Below are 6896 nucleotides of genomic sequence, written 5' to 3'. Positions count from 1 at the left end.
CTCTAAGTGTTGGTCCGAAACGAGTAGACTACGGGGCCACCTCGGGGCAACTGGAGGTTTGGTTTTACTTGTAGGATGTCTCATCTGGTGTGCTCTTCGAAATACGTGCGACTCCTATCGGGATTTGTTGGCACATCGGGCGGCTTTGCTGGTCTTGTTTTACCTTTGTCGAAATGTCTTGTAACCGGGATTCCGAATCTGATCGGGTCATCCTGGGAGAAGGAATATCTTTCGTTGACCGTGAGAGCTTGTGATGGGCTAAGTTGGGACACCCATGCAGGGTTTTGAACTTTCGAAAGCCGTGCCCGCGGTTATGGGCAGATGGGAATTTGTTAATATCCGGTTGTAGAAAACTTGAAACTTAACTTAATTAAAATGAATCAACCGTGTGTGTAGCCGTGATGGTCTTTTTTCGGCGGAGTTTGGGAAGAGAACACGGTCTCGTGTTATGCTTGAACGTAAGTAGTTTCAGGATCACTTCTTGATCTTTGTAGCTTCTCGACCGTGCTTTGCTTCTCTTCTCGCTCTCATTTGCGTAAGTTAGCCACCATATATGCTAGTGCTTGCTGCAGCTCCACCTCACTATCTTTTCCTACCCATAAGCTTAAATAGTCTTGATCGCGAGGGTGTGAGATTGTTGAGTCCACATGACTCAAAGATTACTTCCAAACAGTTTACAGGTGTCGATGATACCAGTGCAGGTAACGCAACCGAGCTCAAGCGGGAGCTCGATGAAGACATTTTCGATGTTGTTTTTCGTTTCCTTTTGATCAGTAGTGGAGCCCAGTTGGGACGATCGGGGATCTAGCATTAGGGGTTGTCTTCTTTTATTTTGGTTCCATATTCGGACCTTGATTGTATTCTAGTTGATGTAATGCTATATTCATGTATTATGTGAAGTGGCGATTGTAAGCCAACTCTTTATGCCTTTCATATTCAGTACATGGGATGTGTAAAGATTACCCATCTTGCGGCATGCCTACTATGCGGTTATGCCTCTAAGTCGTGCTCCGACACGTGGGAGATATAGTCGCATTGTGGGTGTTACACATTGATAGCTGGTAATCATGTGCCTGTTTGCTAGGACACCATGACAAGGGATGGCTCCCAATAAAGCTCTCCATACATTGATTTTAATCCTGGTTAGCACACATAATTTCCAAATGGTTTTCCAGATTGGACTAGTACTTGAGCTTTGAACCGAGTTTTTCATTCTCAACTTTCGTTCATGTTGGTGTTCTCATTCTTCATAGTAGGCCGACCTTACAGAAAAGTACCGTTCCTATTGAAATGCCATGAGATAAAATCCTCCATCATCCCAAGAGCCAACGGGATATTCATGATTTGTCTTACATCAATAGGCCAAAACAATTCATTGAGCAACTGCTCATCCCACGTTCTATTATCTGTATCAATGAGTACAAAGACTTTGGTAATTACTCTATTACCCCTCGGGGTCATTATTCGTCGTGTTGGGCTACTTGGGGTCAATGGGTCATCCTAGATGTTTACCTGAGAGCCATCCCCTACTCTCCATATGTTCCCCCTTTTGGAAGTTTGAATTCCACTCCACAAACTTTGCCATGTGTATGAGCTTCCTTTCTTAAGACTGCAATTAAGAGGTCGCCATTAGGGAAATACTTTGCCCTTAGAACTCTAGCACATAGTGATTCTGGTTCACATAGTAACCTCCAACACTGCTTTGCTAACAGTGTCATATTGAAACAGTGCAAATCTCGGAATCCCATGTCCCCTCTATTTTTGGAACACACATCTTTCACCACGCAAAGTAGTGCATGTGTTTTTTAATCTCATCAAATCCCACCCAATACTTAGACATGGTTGTCGTAATGCTGTTGCAAATCTGTTTAGGCAACTTGAACACTGACATAGCATAGGAAGGAATTGGTTGAATGACTCCTTTCTGTAACACTTCCCTACCACCAACAGATAACATTTTGGTCCTTCCGCCCTCTAATTCTGCTCAACACTTTGTCAACAAGGTGCTGGAAGCAATCAGACCTATCAACTCCCACAATGGGGGGCAACCCCAAATATTTATTCGTGATCGCTTCTTCCATAATATTTAAAGTTGTACACACCTCCACCCTAGTATCAACAGGAGTACATGGGCTGAAAAATATTCTCAATTTGGCCTCACTCACCAACTGCCCTGACGCCTCACAGTAGTCATCAAGGACCCTTCGAAGACTTGCAGTGTTTAAAGAGTCAACCCTCATCAGGATTGGAGAATCATCAATAAAAAGTAGGTGTGATACTGAGGGTGCATCTCGACACACCCTGACTCCAAGTAAATTACTCGCTTCCTCTTCATGTGAGATTACGCTACACAGGCCCTCAACACAGAGCAGGAACAAGCATGGTGACAATGGGTCTCCCTGCCTGAGCCCCCTAGAAGGGACAAAGTAGTCAGATAACACAGTATTAACTCGAACTTGGTACCTTATTGATCTGACGCATTCCATAATCAGTGCCACCCAGTTGGGTGTGAATCCTAGGTGCAACAAGATCTTCTCCAAAAACACCATTCGATTCTATCATAGGCCTCGTGCATATCAAACTTCACCGCACAAGTACCATACAATCCAGTAGTTTTCGTCTTAATAGCATGAGAAGATTCAAATGCCACCAAAAAATTATCCGTGATCAAACGCCCTGGCACAAATGCACTCTGATTCGGTGAGATAATACCACAGAGGAGATATTTAAGATGACCTTCTAGAAGTTTTGGAATCACCTTGTACAACACATTATATAAGCTAATTGGGCGAAATTGTGTTATGACATCTGGGTTCTGCACCTTTGGGATGAGCACAATAGTGATGTTGTTCCATCCCTCTAGAATCTTCCTTGAGTTTACAGCCAATAACACTTCATCTATCAAGTCCTCCCCTATAATATGCCAACATCTTTTATAGAATACAACATGTAAACTATCCGGGCCGGGCGCTTTAAATTCACCAATCTTGAACAGTTTTTTTGAGCTCCTCCCGAGTGTACGGTTTATTCAGTTCTTCATCCATTATGTCAGTTACACACAGTTTAAGCTTCTGTATACCAGTAGCGTCTGGTTCCAGAACACCAGATGTAAAGAGGCTAGAGAAGTAGGCCGCTGGATGTACTTTTATCAACTCTTGATCCTTTGTCCACTCATCATTCTCTTTCTGTAACCTCTTGATGAAATTCTTCTTCCTTCGACCATTAGCGGCCCTATGAAAAAATTCCGTATTTTGATCCCCACGAGTGAGCAAGTCGGCACTTCCTCGTTGGAGATAGTATATTTCTTCTTGCTCAAGTAGTTTCTCAATTTCCAAGTGCATCTCATGTTGTTTTACCACTGCCTCATCATTCAGTAGTCCTGATAGGACTAGATCAAGTTCTTTCTAGAGCTCACGCAGCCTAGTTCTTGGCCCCTTAAGGACCTCCTTGTCCCAGCATTGAAGCGCAACATGTACGTCCGCTATTGTTTTTGTAAACGATGTCCTCCCCATCGCCTTGCGTCAGTACCAGGCCACTTGCACTATTGTTTCAACGTCCTCTTCGGCCAACCAGTGCGCCTCAAATTTATGAGGCCCACTTGGTCCTCTCGGTTGAACCCCAAGCTGAAAATCAGTGTCAATCAGCACCGGCCTATGATAAAACTTGTCGAAGTCCTCGTTCGACACACCAAACAAAGAAAACATATCAGCCCAAGTGATATTGCCAGTAGCACGGTCTAGGCGTTCATGAATATGTGCACGCCGCCACGAGAGTTTGTCACTTGTGTATCCTAAATCATCAAGCCCACAATTAGCAAGAGCTTCACCGAAAGCTTGCATGCACCGTTGCGGGTGCGCAATACCACCATCTTTCACATGGGCATATAGAATTTCATTAAAGTCTCGTGCTAACAGCCCTGGCAAGTCCATCATTGCATGTAGTTGTCTCACATACTCCCACGAGAAATGTTTTCTTTCTCCACTAGGCTCACTGTAAAAACTGGTGAAGCGCCAAGCCCTGCTACTACCTTTGTTTATCCGAGTATAAATAGTTTGGATGTACTTCAAAAGAAGTAGCATCCAGTTTAGTGTACCAAAACATTACTAAGCCACCACTCCTGCAATCACTTTCCAACACTGCCATTACCTTGAACCCCAAACGCCTTTTGAGATGTTCTGCCTTTGCTTTACTGAGATGTGCTTCAGACATAAAAAGTACATCCGGTCTTAGCGCCCTTGGATCCCCAAAAGCGCACGAACTGCCATAGGCTTCCTCATCCCACGGCAGTTTCAATATAGAAGTTTCATTGCGACCGCTCGGAGCTCTGTAGACGATCCCCTTCGGAAACAAGAGATGAAAAAATCTTGACAAAGCAAGAGGAAAAAATATTTTCTTTCTTCTTTATCTTATCTTTTTATTTTTCTAAATTTCATAAACCTTTTCAAAATCCATGAACTCTTTCTTCAAATCAATGATTTTTTTAAATTAAAATTTGTGAACCTTGAAAATTGATGAACTTTTCTTCAAATCGATGAACTTTTCTCAAAATTGATGAACTATTTTTAAAAATCGACAATTTTTTTAAAAATCCTGATTTTTTAAAAAACTATGAATATTTTTTAAAATTTGTGAAGTTTTGATGAAAAACGATGTAATTTTAAAAATCTGATGATTTTTTTCAAAATCGATGAACTTTTTTCAAATGTGTGGTTTTTCGAAATTCAATTAAAAACAGTTATAATTCATGAAATTCTTTGAATTCGTGAACATTTTTTAATTCATGATTTTTAAAATCTGTGAACTTTCACCTTTTCTTCACTTGTTTTCAAAAAAATTCTAAAATCTTGTTGCAATAAATAGCGCTGCTACACTTATTCTTAAATAGTTCGCGCTGGTAACATTCACCAGTGTCTGGTTGATCCAGTGGTTAGGCAACATGCACTCGAGCTAAACCTGCTGAGGTTGATTCCTCACGGCAGCAACATTTTTAGGCGGTTTTTAGTGCTATAAATAATATTATGCTGCGCTGCGTGTCCTGGGCCGGCCCACCATGTGTGATAGTGAGCGCCAGCTGCCTGAACCAGCGTGGCGACTATATCTTGTGGGAGCCACTAGTTAACAAGTGCTCTTTTGGGAGCTTCGCAACAATCAGCATCACTTGACGCGCTCTCAGCCATTCGTCACGTGTCGTGATCTGTGCATTCCCTTCGAATTTTGTTTTTTATTTTTCCGCACGCGGTTTCGGCTGTTTAAACGGGGTTTTCCCATTTTTTCCGATGTTTTGGCTTTTCACCGGTCTTCCTTAACTTTTTAACCAATTTTTTTTGCGCAAAAAAACACATTTTTTTTCTTTCGTGAGAGACACGGTTTTCCTTCCGCGAGAGCCATGGTTTTGCTTTGCGAGAGTCACGGCCGTGCCTATTGAAAATGGAAAAAAGAAATTATTTTTTATTTTTTTTCCTTCCGCGAGAGGCACGGTTCTGCTTTCGGGAGAGTCATGGCCGTACCTCTCGGAAACAGAAAAAAACATATTTTTTATTTTTTTCCCCTTTCGCGAGAGTCACGGTTTTGCTTCGTGAGAGGCACGGTTGTGCTTTCGCGAGAATCACGGCCGTGCTTCTCGGAAACGAAAAAAAAACGTGTTTTTTGTTTTTGTTTCCTTTCGCGAGAGTTTCGGTTTTGCTTCCGCGAGAGGCATGGGTGTGCTTTCGCGAGAGTCACGGCCGTGTCTCCTCGGAAACGAAAAAAATAACGCTTTTCTCTTCTTCTTTTTCCTTTCGCGAGAGTTACAGTTTTGCTTCTGCGAGAGGCATGGTTGTGATTTCATGAGAGGCACGGGCATGCCTCTTTCGGAAAAGAAAAAAACACGTGCTCCCGGTTTAGTTTTTTCATCCCGTTTTTTGACCGGTTTTTTTGTGAAAAAAAGTTCATCAAATTTATCAACATGAGATCTAGTTTGGAAGATTTCGACGCAAGGAATCCAACGGTGAAAGCGGTTTGAAATTTGGACACACGGTTTGAGAGATAAAACGTTTTGAATAAACGGATCTACGGAAAAAAGGAAAAACTCTCAGGTTGTGACAAGTAACGCGCAGTGTGTGCACTTATTTATAACTTGAGAAGTTGGAGTGATCTTTGCAACGAGTACTCTTCAACTAGTGATTTTGATATCTCACTTTATGTGAATGCTACTTCTGTCTCACTGAAGCAAATGCCTTTGCGCTGTACCTACTAGGCCGGCCTATTAGCGAACGTTTAAAAGAAGGGAAACTTTTGTTTTTGCCACTTTAGATTTTGCCAATTTTCCTTATGCCATTCTAGATTTTGACATTTTACTTTTGCTACTCTTAGCTTTTGACAATTATCACAATTGCCATTCCGTGGCAAAAGCAGTATAATTTTATTTCATTTTTGCCATTCTTAGCTTTTGAAATGTATCACAATCGCCACTCCGAAATTTTTGCTTTTGCCACCGGAATGGCAATTCAGATAATTGTCAAAAATTAAAAGTGGCAAAAATGAAATGTTAAAATTTAGAGTGGCGTAAGAAAAATTGGCAAAATCTAGAGTGGCAAAAATAAAATTTTCCCTTAAAAGAAAGAAAGAGCATGGCGACTATATCTCGCCTTACGTGAGTGCTACTGCCAGATCCATTCGGCGCTAAGCGCGCCCGATTTAGGTTTTTTTTTGGAGAAATAGCGCCCGATATAGGTGTTTCCACAATTGGGCGCACACTCCCCTCCCTTCATTTGCGACAAACGGGCCGGCCCATCCCCCCTTTTCGAAGGATAAAAAGGTGCAGATGCGTGGAGCGGGGTTTCGAACCTGCGATCTCATCGCTACGTGGATGCTGCACTAACCACTAGGCCACCTGCTAGCTGGTTCAAATGTACTTC

The sequence above is a fragment of the Triticum aestivum genome, chromosome 3A (assembly GCF_018294505.1).
Source record: "Triticum aestivum cultivar Chinese Spring chromosome 3A, IWGSC CS RefSeq v2.1, whole genome shotgun sequence".
Taxonomy (NCBI): domain Eukaryota; kingdom Viridiplantae; phylum Streptophyta; class Magnoliopsida; order Poales; family Poaceae; genus Triticum; species Triticum aestivum.
This window is presented reverse-complemented; position numbering follows the sequence as displayed.